Here is an 18,148-nt window from a genome sequence, read left to right on the forward strand (position 1 = left end):
CCGAGGAGGGGGCGTGGGCCGGCCTAGTTGGGCTAGCTGGCTCGGGCGGGCCGAAGCCCAAGTGGGACAGGGGCCTTTTCCCTTTTATTTAAACAGAGAAAGAAAGGAAGTTAATTGGGCATCCAAATATCTTAAGTAAATTATGGAACTGGGCCCATAAAATCCAAGGCATTGTTAGTCAGTGCCACAAATAGTTTGGAGGCCAGGGGATGTCATTTACATTTTTCACAATTAAAATGACATTAAAAAATGTTGAAGTTGCAATGAAATAATTGCTACTGTCCATCTTAGCCCAATGGTGATGTTGTTTTCCTTAACAAATACTCCCTCCATTCGGAATTACTCGTCCAAAAAATTAATTTATCTAGATGTATTTTAGTTGTAGATACATCCATTTTTATCCATTTTTATGACAAGTAATTCCGAACGGAGGGAGTAATTGTTATGGAATTTTTGATAAATGATGAACGTTTTTCCAGCAACTTTTGAGCAACTTCAAACTTCACTTGAATTTGATTTGACTGGAATTTCAAATGGGATATTGAACAAAGATGATTAAACACTATTTGGAAAAATGATTAGTTTAATCACACAGGGTTACTGTAGCATGACACTGGGGGTGTTACAAATCTCCTCCACTACAAGAAATCTCGTCCCGAGATTTAAGTGGGGAAGTAAAGAGTAACTCCGGGAGAACTGGCCCTTATAGGGTTAATTACCTGGTGAACAATTCAGGGAATGTGGCAGAAGTATCTCTCGAGTTGAAACTTAAGAAAACATCGAGAGCAAAATATGAAGGTACAATAGGAAGTTTCAAACGAATGGACAAACGATCGATACCTGAACAGAGTGTGAGAAGGGGGTTCAGAGCATCGGGAATAGATCATCTCTCTAATGGTGGCTCGTGACAACACACAAAGCCAATCTGTAGGAATAACTTTGGAAGCAGGGATGTACAGGAGAGTCAAGGTTCGATCCTGGGACCTGTGGGTTATGGGCCCACCATGTGGGTTAAAAGTAGGAAGGGCGCTGACATCTTGCATGGTCATGATAGCGAGGCATGTCAAAGAATAGCATGCCTGTTATGTTGGCAACAACGTTGGTACCAAGGGCGAGGGACGAAGAGAACCATTTTCCTGCTCGTTGAACGAGGCGGACCAATAGGCAAAGTTCTCATCCATCGATGGTTACCGGAATGTCAACAACAATAATAACAAGGTCTTACTGACAAATTGTACACCGAGGTGTTTTCATAAGCAGGGAACTATTACTGCTTAGATATCATAAACCACAAGGAAGGTTAAACAAAACAATGAAAAGAAAAGGTGGTCATTAGAGCAATCGACACATTGGAAAGGAAAAAAAATGTGTTTACACACAGGAATTGGGAGTATATCCTTCCCAAGGGGAAGCGTAGTAGGATATACATGATATTACAGCAAGTTCAAAAGCATTTAGATAAAGGGGGCGAGGGGATAATCATGATATTACCCATACAACGGTGATTGGATAATAGATCAAGAAACATTCGACAATGTGCTTACGATGTTCTTGTTGATATTCAGAATACCTCAGTCATGCTTTGAGGTAGCATTAACATGGTGTTAGAAGTAGGGGTTGGAGTTGAAGATCACAAGAAATACTCCATGAACAATTGCAGTAATAGCAAGGAGTCCAAAGGTATAACCAAGACATGATCAAACATGTGTTGGAAAGAAGACAAGGGGGTTGTCAATGATAACTCAAATCATTGAAGGTCAAGGATGGTATTTCTCACCATGAAATTAAATTGTCGTCTCAACGGAAGTCAAAATGTTGATGTTGATCACGACACATTTGTCGAGAGGTTCTATGAAGATGCCATCAAGGAGCGACAACATCAAGCAACAGGATGGATGAAGCGAAAGGCTATTGGAACCACGGATATGACACAAGTTCAAAATCAAGCTTGCTGTTCAAGGCGAAAAGGTATGACGAGGAAGATCGACATAAGCTTAGCTCATCGTCGAATATTGTGCTCCGGGAAGAAAGGACCAAGCAGCATAGTCAAAATTTAGCACGATAGTGGTATAGCTGATTAGGCTAGGAACGACTTGAAGGATTAATAAACTCATAAGCAACGAAGATTATATAGAGTTGTTGAATCGGAGTGCGGAATTGATTCACTTATCAGTGTTCTCGGTTGACGACAACCTAGAACCCATGAAAATTGGAATCGGTGAGAAATAACAGTTGATGAAGAACCCATAAGAAGTTATGCAGTTCCATGATATTCTTGAGATACCAGAGTGTAATACTCGACGGTAGATCAAACTAAAGGTTGGACAGATGCAATGATCTGCAAAAGACAAGTACTTCAACTTGTCCGAGGAATGGGATCAAAGAAGAACAATATGGTCGGAACCACGTTCGCAAAAGACCAAATCCCGGATATAAGAACTTATACCAAGGGGACATTTAATTTTAAGAGAAGCTTCCATGAAGATCTACATCGTTTCTATGAGCATGAACACAAAGTTCAAGGTCGACTCCCACTTCTTCAATGCATAACCTCTCATTTACTTCTCACTTTTGACAAAGTTGTAGTGTAGAAAATTTTATCCGACGTAACACCAGTAGAGTATGACCCATAGAAATTTCCGGGTTCACACAAATTAGGGAAAGCACTAGTTCAACCCGCCGGGGCATCTTAGGAACATTTGCAAAACTTTAGAGGTAATTAACTCAAGTTCGGAAGAAGAGCATGGTTGACAAAGCAGAGAATACAATTTACCAAAGGCAATATGTATCAGGGGAAGAGCGCACAAAATTTTCAATATGAAGGAAACTGCCGGATAATAATCCAACAAAGGATTCAACGGTCCTCAATGGATCTTATTTGAGTATCAGTACTCAATCAGAAGAAGGAAAGAATGCAAAGGCATTGAATTATAGAAACATCTGAATAATTCGATGCTTAATGCAAAGAAATTATGATTTCCAAATTAGAAGATCAGAAGCCGACACTCTGATCAAAAGACAAGTAAGTTGAATAGATATAGATCGACAATCAATTAAGGTTTGGTTTGCCGAGAACCAGCTCATATCTGGAGTGACGTCTGAGCCGAAAAGATCATTTAAAAGGATCAACTAATGATTGCGCGCATTCGCTCACATGTTGAATCAATAGGAACAAAATGACAGTGTCAAATGATACTAATGAATATTGCTAGACATATGAGAAGCATCCATAATGTAAGCAGACAAGTAATTGTTAAGCAATAGTTTGAAGAGGATTCTCAGAAGATCAAATAGTATATCAGAGAATCTTATGAAGCATACGAACAACTGGGGATGAACAGATACTCGATAAGTGCGAGGAATTATCCATAGGGGTATTCATGTGGTAAAGAACTGCAAGGCAGTAAGCTCAAGGGATTCTCGGGGCAACAGAGAGTATTTCAGGGCATCTTGAAAATAACAAGAGCAACAAGGAATGATTGTATGAATGACAAGTGTATGTAGTTAGTCATAGGGGCTTATCGGTGGTAGGGAATTTCAAAAGCGATGACACAAGTCTCGAGAGAACATCGGAGAGTAACTTCGAAGTCTTCTGGTGAAGCACGCAATCATCTGGAATGAAGGGGCTCTCCGGGTGGAAGTGGTTACGAGATCCTAGAGTCAGAGTGAGCAAAATCATTTAACCCGAATAAGGGAGAGATCAGAATCCCATAGTAAAGATGAGGAATAAAAGATCCTAACACCACCCAATGGTGACGTGAGCCCGTAAGACACACAGCCATGTTAGTAAAAGTTTTTCAGTGACTAGACTTAACTTCGGCCAAGGAGTTGGAAAGGGGGCTACCTAGAGGCAGTCGGCGCTGATACCAACTTGTGACGCCCTCGATTCAATCGTACACTAATCATGCACGCAAATGTGTACGGTCAAGATCAAGGACTCACGGGAAGATATCACAACACAACTCTAGACACAATTTAAAATAATACAAGCTTTATATTACAAGCCAGGGGCCTCGAGGGCTCGAATACATCAGCTCGAATACAAACGAGTCAGCGGAAGCAACAATATCTGAGTACAGACATGAGTTAAACAAGTATGCCTTAAGAAGGCTAGCACAAAAGCAACATCAATTGAAAAGGCAAGGCCTCCTGCCTGGGAGCCTCCTAACTACTCCTGGTCGTCGGCGTCCGTGACGTGGTAGTAGGCACCCTCGGGGTAGTAGTAGTCGTCAAAGGTGGCATCTAGCTCCTGGACTCCACCATCTAGTTGCAACAACCAGAAAGAAGAAAGAAGGGGGAAAAGGGGTAGCAAAGCAACCATGAGTACTCATCCAAAGTACTCGCAAGCAAGGATCTACACTACATATGCAACATTATCAAAGGAAGGTTGTATATGTGGACTGGGCTGCAGAAATGCCAGAATAGAGAGAAGGCCTAGTCCTATCGAAGATTAGCATCTTCTGGAAACCACCATCTTGCAGCAAATAGGAGGGAGTAAAGTAGCATAAAGTAAAGTAGTAGTAGTGTTATCAACCTCGGCCAGAGATCCTTTCTTGACTCCCTGCGAGAAAGCAATCTCAGAGCCAGACTATCCAATTGTCATCACAATCCAATTGTCATCACAAGTATCCAGTTCTAGTTGTATCGATCGCGATACAACTCGGAGTGTCCGTTACCGTAGGACAGGCTATCGATAGATGTTTTCTTCCATGCAGGGGTGCACCAACTTACCCACCATGCTTGATTAACTCCGTCCGGACACACTTTCCTGGGTCATGCCCGGCCTCGGCCAAACAATACGCCGCAACCCGACCTAGACTTAATAGAGAGGTCAGCACGCCGGACTAAACCTATGCCCCCAGGGGTCATGGGCCATCTTCCCGGAAAATCCTGCATGTTGCGTACGCGGCCGGTGAGCAGACCTAGCTACCTCTTTAAAAAAGGTAGGTGCTTACCAGTCCCACCCGGCGCGCGCCGCTCAGTCGCTGACGTCTATTAAGCTTCGGCTGATGTATACGACGCAGAACGCCCATACTATGCCCACGTGATGGTTAGTGCTATCAGGCCAGAGGCCCCTCGGATCAAATATCCAAATCGTAGTGGATTAGGAACGCGCGGTAACAAGCAGAGACTCACGAAAGATGTGACCCCGTTGCCCCATCTCGAGGACTTGCGGCAAGGGCTAAGAATGCCCGGCCATGCCTCGTAATTATCTCATGAGCACCTTCCAGGTTAACCCGACTCCACATCACTCGCAATTATGCTCGCATGGGTACCCCTTAGGGTCGACCCGTCTTTAGTAACATGGTTTAGTGTAAAGTCATAGTAATCATAGTAACTGTGTGTCTAAACATCAAGGGGAAAACCCGAGGAATCACCCCTGATGAATTCCACTCGACGTAATAATCAAGGTGAACGTAAGAGGAATCACCCCCGTGGTTCACACTTGTGGGGTTGCACGACAGAGTCGTATCGGAAGTGGTTAAGGCGGAATCACCCTCGATAACCACGATCAAATAGCTACACTGCAGGGTTAACATCAGAAGTGCTATAGAGGTCTCACCCTCGGCACTCGATAGTAACCTAGTAGTGTCGAGCAACTAAGGGGAAGTGATGTGCGGTGCCGGGGCCTGGTCTTCGATCCCGTTAATCGGGTCTTTGATGATGAAGCAGGGGCAACAAGGACAAGGTGGGGGTCACTGATGGATCACTAACCAACCTATACTAAGCAATTTAGGATAAGAAGGTAAGGTACAACAACAGATACAAAAGCAGGCTATGCATCAGAATAGGAGCAACCAATAACAGTAGCAAAATCTAATGCAAGCATGAGAGAATGGAATGGGCGATATCAGGATGATCAAAGGGGGGGCTTGCCTGGTTGATCTGGCAAGGAGGGGTCATCGTCGACGTAGTCGATCACAGGGGCAACATCGGTCTCGGGGTCTACCGGAGAGAAGAGGGGGGAGAAACAGTAAATATAAAGCAAACATAGCATAACGGGACAACAGGCAGAGCTAGACGTGTTCTAACGCAGTGCTACACGATACCAGCGAGGGGGGAAGTCAACCAGGAATGTTTTCCCGGTTTCAGACCTCTGTTAGACGGATGAGCGGAGGGGGAAAGTTCCATGTTCAGCATGCTAGGGGCATGTGACAGATGAACTGACCGCATATTTGGATTCGTCACGTTTTTCTGAGCAACTTTCATGTATAAAGCATTTTGATCCGAGCTACGGTTTATTTTCTATGAATTTTCAAAGATTAAAACATTTTCTGGAATTATTTAAATTAACATAAAAGGTTATTGCACCAGTATGACGTCAGCAAAGCGTCAGCAGGTCAACCGCAGTTGTTCAGGTCAAACCTGGCAGCTAGGCCCCACTTGTCATAGAGAGTGGGTTAACTAACTAACTAACAGGGTTAATCAGCTAGGTGGGGCCCTATGTCAGTGGCTAATTAACCGATTAGATTAGGTTTTAACTAAAACTAAGTTAATTAACTTAACTAGACGGGACGGGCCCACTAGTCAGTGGCTGCAGCGCCAAGTCAGCATAGTTGACTGGGGTCAAAGGGTCAGCTGGGGCCCAGTGACCCACCGGGCAGTGGCCCCTGGTCGGCCACGTCGGCACGGCCGGCGTTCAGCCGTCGGCGACACAGAGAGGCAGCGGAGGCGCTCGGGAGGCCGGGTTTCGCATACAGGGGGCCAAAACGGACACGGCCGACGCCGTTCGAACGAGAGCGGCGAGCCGCAACTAACCGCGGTGGTGGCCGGCCCTGGGGCGGCCGGAAACAGCGTCGGCGTGGATCACGGGCGGCGGTGGCCTTCGGGCGCTCGACGGAGATGGTGCTTCGGGACACGGCTTACCGCGCGGAGCGGCTCCACGGGCAGCTGGTGCTCACGCACATCCATTGCCGTAGTCGATAGTAGGCGGGAGGCGATGAGCTCACCGGTGACGAGCTCACGGCGGCGGCCGGAGCACTGGCCCGTCGAGGACGGCGCCAGGGGGAGCGGGAGGAGTCGCGGGCGCATGTAGTGGGTGCAGGCGGAGGTGGTGAGCACGACGGGGTGGTCGGCTGCGAGCTCCATGAGCCGTGGCCACGATGGCGAGCAACACCATGGAGACGAGCTCGGGCATGACGGGGAGGAGCAGCTACGGGGGGGGGGGGGAGAAGAGATGCGCGGCGAGAGGGGAAAGGAGTCGGAGCTCACCGGGAAGGCACAAGGAGGCCCGACGACAACTTAGTAGCAGCAGGGGGGTGGCCGGAGTGGACAGTGACGGCGACCACCAAAGCGGAGGAAGGTGGCGATCCGGTGAGGCAGAGGGGCTCCGAGGCCCATGGCGTGGTCGCGGTCATTGTGGTCGAGGACGAGCGGGGCTCCTGGACGCAGGCGGACAGAGGACGGTCGCTGGTGGACACGCGCACCGCGAGGCCGCAACGACGGCTATGCCTGGGCCAGCGTGGCGCGGCAGATCTGGGGGAAAGGGGAGAGAGAAGAAGCCAGTAGGGCGAGCGGGTGGATGAGAGCAGGGGGATCGAGGCGTCGAGGCGCTGGCGGCCTTATCCTCCTCCCGGCGTCGCCAGCGAGGCGATCGGGCGGGAACGGCGCCTGTAGCGGCCCGGGTCAGAGGAACAGGGATGAGGGGGAGAGCGACCGAGGAGGGGGCGTGGGCCGGCCTAGTTGGGCCAGCTGGCTCGGGCGGGCCGAAGCCCAAGTGGGACAGGGGCCTTTTCCCTTTTATTTAAACAGAGAAAGAAAGGAAGTTAATTGGGCATCCAAATATCTTAAGTAAATTATGGAACTGGGCCCATAAAATCCAAGGCATTGTTAGCCAGTGCCACAAATAGTTTGGAGGCCAGGGGATGTCATTTACATTTTCCACAATTAAAATGACATTCAAAAATGTTGAAGTTGCAATGAAATAATTGCTACTGTCCATCTTAGCTCAATGGTGATGTTGTTTTCCTTAACAAATAATTGTTATGGAATTTTTGACAAATGATGAACATTTTTCCAGCAACTTTGAGCAACTTCAAACTTCACTTGAATTTGATTTGACTGGAATTTCAAATGGGATATTGAACAAAGATGATTAAGCACTGTTTGGAAAAATGATTAGTTTAATCATAGAGGGTTACTGTAGCATGACACCGGGGGTGTTACAAGTTGTCATAGAGACAATGTTTTTCTTCAGGAAGCGGTCCTTCTTGTACTACGCTTTCTTCAACTGCCTGGCCTTTTCAAATTTACATTTTTCTTCTTGAATGAAGGTAGTCAGCATATGACTCTGGCCAGGAGTCAGCTTAAAATCAGGAATAGGAGTGTTGGGGTCCTTGTATCGGATATCAATGTAATCAAGGATCAAGGATCCAAAAGTAGAGGCACATTTGTGCATTTGGCTCTAGCGGCCTTGAGCTTCCTGTCTCTGACGATTTCAGCAAGTTCTTCAACATCAGCTTTGTCTTCATCAAACAACACTTGGAAGGCGACCTGCTTCTTGTGAGGACTTGGGCAAGAGCGTCATCCAGCAGTGGCCTTTTTCTTCAGCAGAGAGGGGCTAGTCGATGAATTTGGTGCAGCTGAAGAACTAGCAGAAGCTCCTGAGGCAATAGAGATGCCTGTAGTCCTTTGGCACGTGGCGATCCACAGGCACTGAGGATTTTGTCGGAGGAGCTGAGGACTTTGGAGGAGCTGGAGCAGCTTGAGGAGTTGGTCGTGAGGGCTTTGAAGAGTCTGGCCGTGAGGGCATTGCTGAGGAACTTGGCCGTGAGGGCATTTGGAGTGAAGCACTTGGCTTATGAGCAGGCTTCTTTGCCATGGCCTTCTTTCACTTGCTTGTAGAGGCCTCAACAGTGGTAGCAGCAGCAGCAGAGTCTTCATTAAATTTCCTCACTGCTTCCTTAGCCATTTTGGCTAGTTTGGCCTGGCGCTTGGCCCATTCATCAGGATAGTCCTCACCACGCTTGAGGCTGGTGGGATCAGCTTCTTGGCCAGGTGCCAATGGAGGTCTTGGGCATGGAGGATTTAGAGCAAATTTCTTCATATACTTGGGAGTAATATACTTGTACTCCCTCCATTCCCGTGCCCATCTCCTCTCAATCTTTTGAATGCGCACCTTGCGCTGATTTTTATCCTCCTCAGGGGGTGTGCAGTACCCAGCATAGATGTCATCAGGGATCTCAAACGTTGTGTTGACCTCAGGCCTTTTTCCTCCCTTCTGTGGCTTCTTACCGTCAGCCATTTTCTTCAGCTAAGGAATATGAACAACAAAATTTTCTGAAGAGGTGCGCAACTTTTCTTCAAGGAACGCTGCAAATGAGTTAAGTTGATGAGAACCTAGTGATTCAGTAGCGGACATGACTACCTATGAACAGAGTATAGTTGCGAGGAATTTGGAGAGGTCATATGCATTCTCGGAAGCTTTTTCAAAAAGAACAAGTTTGAGGAATTTGACCAGATGTGTCTTGAAGAATTTCACTAAGCGTTCTTTGTCTTAGGTTCCAGAGTTGTATAGATCGAAAATCCACACAATTGAGGAATCTTGACGAAAAATGTTGCTTAGAGAAACAGATCAAGAACAGATGACTGATGTCTACTACACAACCTTCTTCTTGTAGACGTTGTTGGGCCTGCAAGTGCACAGGTTTGTAGGACAGTAGCAAATTTCCCTCAAGTGGATGACCTAAGGTTTATAAATCCGTAGGAGGCGTAGGATGAAGATGGTCTCTCTCAAACAACCCTACAACCAAATAACAAAGAGTCTCTTGTGTCCCCAACACACCCAATACAATTGTAAATTGTATAGGTGCACTAGTTCGGCGAAGAGATGGTGATACAAGTGCAATATGGATGGTAGATATAGGTTTTTGTAATCTGAAAAATATAAAAACAGCAAGGTAACTAATGATAAAAGTGAGCATAAACGGTATTGCAATGATAGGAAACAAGGCATAGGGTTCATCCTTTCACTAGTGCAAGTCTCTCAACAATAATAACATAGATAGATCATATAACAATCCCTCAACATGCAACAAAGAATCACTCCAAAGCCACTAATAGCGGAGAACAAACGAAGAGATTATGGTAGGGTACGAAACCACCTCAAGGTTATTCTTTTGGATTGATCTATTCAAGAGTTCGTACTACTATAACACCTTAAGACACAAATCAACCAAAACCCTAATGTCACCTAGATACTCCATTGTCACTTCAAGTATCCGTGGGCATGATTTTACGATATGCATCACACAATCTCAGATTCATCCAACCAACACAAAGTACTTCAAAGAGTGCCCCAAAGTTTCTACCGAAGAGTCAAGAAAACGTGTGCCAACCCCTATGCATAGGTTCATGGGCGGAACCCGCAAGTTGGTCACCAAAACATACATCAAGTGGCACGTGATATCCCATTGTCACCACAGATAAACACGGCAATACATACATCAAGTGTTCTCAAATCAAAAACTCAATCCGATAAGATAACTTCAAGAGGGAAACTAAATTCATCACAAGAGAGTAGAGGGGGACAAACATCATAAGATCCAACTATAATAAAAAAGCTCGCGATACATCAAGATCGTGCCATAGAGAGAACAGGAGAGAGAGAGATCAAACACATAGCTACTGGTACATACCCTCAGCCCCGAGGGTGAACTACTCCCTCCTCGTCATGGATAGCGCCGGGCTGATGAAGATGGCCACCGGTGATGGGTTCCCCCTCCGGCAGGGTGCCGGAACGGGCTCCCGAGAGGTTTTTGGTGGCTACAGAGGCTTGTGGTGGCGGAACTCACGATCTCTCTTGATATTCGATGTTTTTAGGGTACGTAGGCTTATATAGGCGAAAGAAGTCAGTCGGGAGGTGCTCGAGGGGCCCACGAGACAGGGGGCGCGCCCTATAGCGGGGGCGCCCTCCTATCTCATGGCTGCCTCGAGGATCTTCTGACATGAACTCCAAGTCTCCAGGATCACATTCTTCCAAAAAATCACGCTGTCGAAGGTTTCATTCTGTTTGGACTCCGTTTGATATTCCTTTTCTTTGGAATACTGAAACAGGCAATAAAGCAGCAATATGGGCTGGGCGTCCGGCTAATAGGTTAGTCCCAAAAATGATATAAATGTGTAAAATAAATCCCATAAACATCCAAAGGGGTAATATAATAGCATGGAACAATCAAAAATTATAGATACGTTGGAGACGTATCAAGTATCCCCAAGCTTAATTCCTGCTCGTCCTCGAGTAGGTAAATGATAAAAATGGAATTTTTGATGTGGAATGCTACCTAGCATAATTCTCAATGTAATTTTCTTTATTGTGGCATGAATGTTCAGATCCAAATGATACAAAATAAAATTTCATATTAACATGAAAATAGTGATACTTCAAGCATACTAATCAAAGTAATCATGTCTTCTCAAAATAACATGGCCAAATAAAGTTATCCCTACAAAATCATATAGTCTGACTGTTGCTCTATCTTCATCACACAAAGTATTTAATCATGCACAACCCCGATGACAAGCCAAGCAATTGTTTCATACCTTAGTAATCTCAAACTTTTTCAACTTTCACGCAATACATGAGCGTGAGCCATGTATATAGCACTATGGGTGGAATAGAATGGTGGTTGTGGAGAAGACAAAAAGGAGAAGATAGTCTCACATCAACTAGGCGTATCAACGGGCTATGGAGATGCCCATCAATAGATATCAATGTGAGTGAGTAGGGATTGCCATGCAACGGATGCACTAGAGCTATAAATATATGAAAGCTCAAAGAAAGAAACTAAGTGGGTGTGCATCCAAGTTGCTTGCTCACGAAGACCTAGGACACTTTTGAGGAAGCCCATCATTGGAATATACAAGCCAAGTTCCATAATGACAAATTCCCACTAGTATATGAAAGTGACAACATATGAGACTCTCTATCATGAAGATCATGGTGCTATTTTGAAGCAAAAGTGTGGAAAAGAGATAGTAGCATTGTCCCTTCTCTCTTTTTCTCTCATTTATTTTTTTCTTTTTCTTTCTCTTTTTTTTCTTTTTTTCTTTGGCCTTCTCTTCTTCTTTTTTTTGCCCTTTTTTTACTTTCTTTATTTCTTTTTTCTTTTTGTAAAGTCCGAAGTCTCATCTCGACTTGTGGGGGAATCATAGTCTTCATCATCCTTTCCTCACTAGGACAATGCTCTAATAATGAAGATCATCACACTTTTATGGATTTACAACTCAAGAATTACAACTCAAAGCTAGAACAAGATATGACTCTATATGAATGCCTCTGGCGGTGTACCGGGATATGCAATAAATCAAGAGCGACATGTATGAAAATTTTGAAGGTGGCCTTGCCACAAATACGATGTCAACTACATGATCATGCAAAGAGCAATATGACAAAGGTAATGCGTGTCATATGAACGGAATGGTAGAAAGTTGCATGGAAATATATCTCGGAATGGCTATGGAAATGCCACAATAGGTAAGTATGGTAGCTGTTTTGAGGAAGGTATATGGTGGGTGTATGGTACCGGCGAAAGTTGCGCGACACAAGAGAGACTAGCAATGGTGGAAGGGTGAGGTGCGTATAATCCATGGACTCAACATGTCACGCCCAATATGCGACCCTATCCAAAAGGAACTCGAAGGTCCCACCAAGGATAGACCCGCATATTGAAACGCTTTTGCAAGGTGGATATCATTACATCAACATTACATAATAGATGGGGATACATACAAGAGGCAAACAATGCCACATGAATACAACATCATACATAAGATCACCATCCGACTACAGATGAAACACAAACAGAAACTCAAACGACATCCACCCTGCTAGCTCAGGCTGCCGACCTGGAACCTATCCCTTGATTGAAGAAGAAGCAGAAGAAGAACTCCAAAACAAGCAACATCGCTCTCGCGTCAAGATCATCGCATAACCTGTACCTGCAACTGTTGTTGTAGTAATCTGTGAGCCACGAGGACTCAGCAATCCCATTACCATGGGTATCAAGAGTAGCAAAGCTTAATGGGAAAGGAATGGGTAAAGTGGTGAGGTTGCAGCAGCGGCTAAGCAAGTATGGTGGCTAACCAACGCAAATAAGAGCGAGAAGAGAAGCAAAGGAACGGTCGTCAACTAGTAATGATCAAGAGGTGATCCTGAACTCCTACTTACGCCAAACATAACCCAAGACCGTGTTGACTTCCCGGACTCCGCCGAAAAGAGACCATCACGGCTACACACGCGGTTGATGCATTTTAATTCGAATCAGGTGTCAAGTTATCTACAACCGGACATTAACAAATTCCCATCTTCCACATAACCACGGGCACGTCTTTCAAAAGTTTATACCCTGCAGGGGTGTCCCAACTTAGCCCATGATAAGCTCTCGCGATCAACGAAGGATATACCTTCTCTCGGGAAGACCCGGTCAGTCTCGGAATCCCAGTTTACAAGATATTTTGACAATGGTAAAACAAGACCAGCAAGACCGCCTGATGTGCCGACAAATCCTGATAGGAGCTGCACATATCTCATTCTCAGGGCACACCGGATGAGCAAGACGACGGGTTGGCATAGACCCTGGTTGCCCAGCGGGCGCCGGACATCGCTCGGTTTGGACCAACACTTAGACAAGCATTGGCCCGGGGGGGGGGGCTAAAATAAAGATGACCCTCGGGTTAATTACTCCCAAGGGAAAATGTAGGTGGTGGTGAGGCAAATGGTAAAACCAATGTTGGGCCTTGCTGGAGGAGTTTTATTCAAAGCGAACTGTCAAGGGGGTCCCATAAATCACCCAACCGCGCAAGGAACGCAAAATCCGGGAACATAACACCGGTATGACGGAAACTAGGGCGGCAAGAGTGGAACAAAACACCAGGCATAAGGCCGAGCCTTCCACCCTTTACCAAGTATATAGATGCATTAATTAAATAAGAGATATTGTGATATCCCAACATAAACCTGTCCACCATGGAGCAATCTTCAACTTCACCTACAACTAACAATGCTATAAGAGGGGCTGAGTGAAGCGGTAACATAGCCAAGCAATGGTTCGCTAGGAAGGGTGAAAATGTTAGAGGCTGACATGGCAATTTGGGAGGCTTGAAGAGCAAATGATAGGTAGTGCAGCAAAGTGATAGAACGAAGCAACTAGCATAGCAATGATAGTAGTGAGATCCAGGGTAGCGGTCATCTTGCCTGAAATCCCGCAAGGAATAAGAACGAGTCCATGAAGAAGATGAAGCCACGAAGACGAACCAAGCATGGACGAACGAATCCTCATGATCGCAACGAAACGGGAACTAACAAGAAGAAGCACACAACATAGTAAACACACCACACATGAACAAGGCATAATGCACAACCAAGCATGAAGCATGACAAAGCTAGATGAAGCTACTCATGGCAAGAGATGACGCAAACAAGAACAACACCTCAAAGCAAGTTTAAATGAGGCCGGGAACAACATAAAACAATTCCGGTAAGTCCTCATATGCAAATTTCGAAATTGGTCCAGATCAGAATAAACCTTATGTTCAAGTTGTTAAACAGCAAGTTAAGTTGCACCAAGATGATCTACATGAAATTCTAGTCAAGTTACATATAAAGTTCATTTAGTTCGGCGCTACGACCTAGAAGATATGAGCAAAACAAGTTAAACATGGCATTGATGCAAAATGCACCCAAACATCAAGCAAACACCTCAAAACAAGGATGCAACATGATAATATGAAACAACATGCAATTCTAAGCAAGTTTCATATAGAGCACACTCAAAACGGAGCAACGGTTCAACACATACACTATACAAGGCACAACAACAATCTGTCCAAAACAGCAACTAAGCATCTAGCAAGCATCAAAACAATATGCTATAGTACCACAATAGGAAAACAAAAGGCATGGGCATGATGTACAGGTAAAGCATAACAAAACATGAACACTGAGCTAACTCCAAAAATCACTAGAACATGCTCAAAAACACATGGCAAGATTGCATATATTAACAGTTTCAGACTTTGCAGAAATAACATCAGGTTGCAATGTTTAGAGCTATCAAACAACATGTTACAGGAACTTATCATGGCAAACAAATGCATGGCATGAATCTACTAATTGCATATAACAAAAGTCCTTTATTGACCAAGATCCAAAAGGGCACAGAAAATATGATGGCACCCATGTAAACATGGCAAGTTATATGACATATTCATACATGGCAGGAACAACAATAAGTAGACATGTTGGTGAGATTGAACCACTCACCACAGAGCAACACATGGCATGGAAAGGCAACCAACAGCAAGAAGACATGTTTATTAAGCTAAGCATGGCAAGAGAAAGTCCATAGGGTGCATGGATCACTAACAACAAACATGGCAACACTGAATGTTAACAGACTGACAGCAACATTATTTAGCAACTTGAGAGCAAGATTACAACAAGCTATAAATGCAACCAGGGGTATGGATGGATAGAGCATGACATGTATAACAAATCATCATTAGTGAACATCTCCATATTATGCATACAATGACTTGTAGAAGCAGGTTTACATAGCATCACAAAATAACAGATTCTGTCTAGCAAAACAGCAACAGCAAGTACCCTACTTAACAAGCTTGATGCACTCACTACACAACTCACAAAAATACATGGATGGCACCACTGTTAAGATGGAATAATGTAGTTAAAAACACATGTAGACATCAACCTCATAGGATGCACACATCAAATGCAACAAAAATGACAAATCAGCATGTTCTGTTAACAAACAGCAGACAACATCATATAGCACTCTTGCAACGACGATTCAGGCATCAAGATGAGCTCAAATGAACATGGCACAATGGAATGAAATGTAGATAATCTCATGATGACCATTTTGATATATCACACGCACGAATCGGAGCTACGGATGCAGAGTTATGATGCGATGAACAGGGCATGAAAATATGCAACAATTCGGGACTTAGGGAAATCTGGAGGTCAACCTTGGATCCAGATCTGGATCGGGCACGGTATGGGAACCGAGGCGGCCGGAGCATCGCCGGAGTTGACGGGGGAGGTTGCCGACAGGGCGGAGAGCGGCAGATCCGGGCGCGTGGCGGTGGGGCCGACGCAGGGTGGCTGGCGGAGGAAGGCGGCGGCGGTGTCCGGCGAGGAGCGGAGCTCCGGCCGGGAGCTCGGGGCCGCGGAGCCCCTGCCGGCGAGGAGGGAGAGGCGCGGCCGGACGGGGCGCGGAGGGCGCGGGTCCGGCACGGCGCGAGAAAGCGCGCGGTCGGGCCGGGCGGCTCGGGCACGGTGCGCCGGCGGCGAAGGGCGGCGGGGCGGCGGGTAGCAGCGCGGGAGCGCTCCGGCGAGGTGGCGGTGACGGGCGGAGGCGCGGGCGTGCGGGCCAGCCGCGGGCCGGGCGGGCCGGACGGCGGAGGCAACAGGGAGTGCCACTTGGCGCTCCCTAGTTAGGCGAGGGAGCGGCGGCGGACGTGTCCGGCGCCGGGCGGACGTGTCCGGTGCGCGGAGGAAGAAGGGGGCTAGGGTTTGGACCGGGAATTTTGGGGGAGGGGCTAATTTATAGATTCTGGGAGTTAGGAGAGTCCACATGGGGCACGGTTTTCGCCCACACGATCGTGATCGAACGACCGAGAGCATGGAAGGGGTTAGGATGGATTTTGGGCCACTTTGGAGGGCTGTTGGGCTGCAACACAAAGAGGGCTTTTACGGTTACCCGGTTAACCGTTGGAGTATCAAACGACCTCCAAATGGCACGAAAGTTGACAGGCGGTGCTATACCAAGGCCGCTTGGCAAGACTCAGTCCATTCCGAGAACATTTAACACCCGCTCACAACAGGAGACAAAAAGGGGAACACTGGAGGGCATAGGAGTGCCGGATTGCAAAACGGACAACAGGGAAAATGCTCGGATGCATGAGACGAACACGTATGCAAAATGAGATGCACATGATGACATGAAAAAATGCAACACGCAAGCAAATGACATGGAAATGATGGCGAATAATTGGCAGACACCTGGCGCATCGAATCCGGGGTGTTACAACACTCCTCCACTAATAAGAGATCTCGTCTCGAGATCTTAGGACCGAGACAGAAGGGAAAAAGGATGAGGTGAAGCAAGAACTCAAGAGAAGAAGCAAAGAATCGAGAGCACTCGAGAAGAAGAGAGGAACGACGAGAATGACGAGAATCGAAAGCTCACGGAATCATATAGACTATGAAACCACTCCGGTTAGAACAGATAAGAAACGAATAAGACTGAAAGGATTTAGGCAGCACTCCCGCTGAAACATGGAGGAATAGAACACGGGTTTGAGAGGATGGAATGATACTTGATGAAGACACGACATAAAACCTCCGGAAGGAATTGAAAGAGTTGAATGAAAAGAACTTAGAAGGAACGATTGAACGGAGTTGTTGAGAAAATCAACAACGAAAGAATAAGCTTGTTGTGGTCTTATAGGTAACATCTCAAGATCATGAGGTGATAACCAGCCACAAACGGAAATGATTGGATAGCTTAGAAGAATGAAGAAATGCAAAACTCCACTTCAAAAGAATACGGAGATTTAATTGCACTTCAAAACGCGAGAAGGAAAGATACTTGAACTCCACCCACAAAATCTGGATGAACTCTTGAAGAAAGAATTAAATCATGAAGAACCACCATGAAGAACTCCGGTGACAAAGGATGATGAGATAGAATAAAGGATGAAAGAATAATATTAAAGCGTTTGATGATTTAGATGGAGGTCCGAACGAGATGGCTGAGGAAATTGAACTCCGGAAAGAAAAGATGAAAACACTTGGAACTAGAATTTATTCATTAAGAACAAACTCCGAAGAAAAGGATTAATCACTTGGATGAAATAAGAATAAGATTTATTGTATGCTTATCCTTCATCAAATTAAATTGATGACACAATCTATTTTGCATATTACTTATCCTTCTTGAAAAGATTAAGGGGAATGTGGCACAAAACTTGAGAGAGTCTTCATGAACCACCGGTAGGATTGGAAAGAACAAATGAATATATATGATAATCAAGGAAAAGAATCTTGAACGAACCACCATAAGAATTCGAAAATGATCGATGAAAGAGACTGAATCACCGGGAAGAATTAGAAGAACAAATA

Source organism: Triticum aestivum, chromosome 7B, assembly GCF_018294505.1.
Source record: "Triticum aestivum cultivar Chinese Spring chromosome 7B, IWGSC CS RefSeq v2.1, whole genome shotgun sequence".
Classification (NCBI taxonomy): Eukaryota; Viridiplantae; Streptophyta; class Magnoliopsida; order Poales; family Poaceae; genus Triticum; species Triticum aestivum.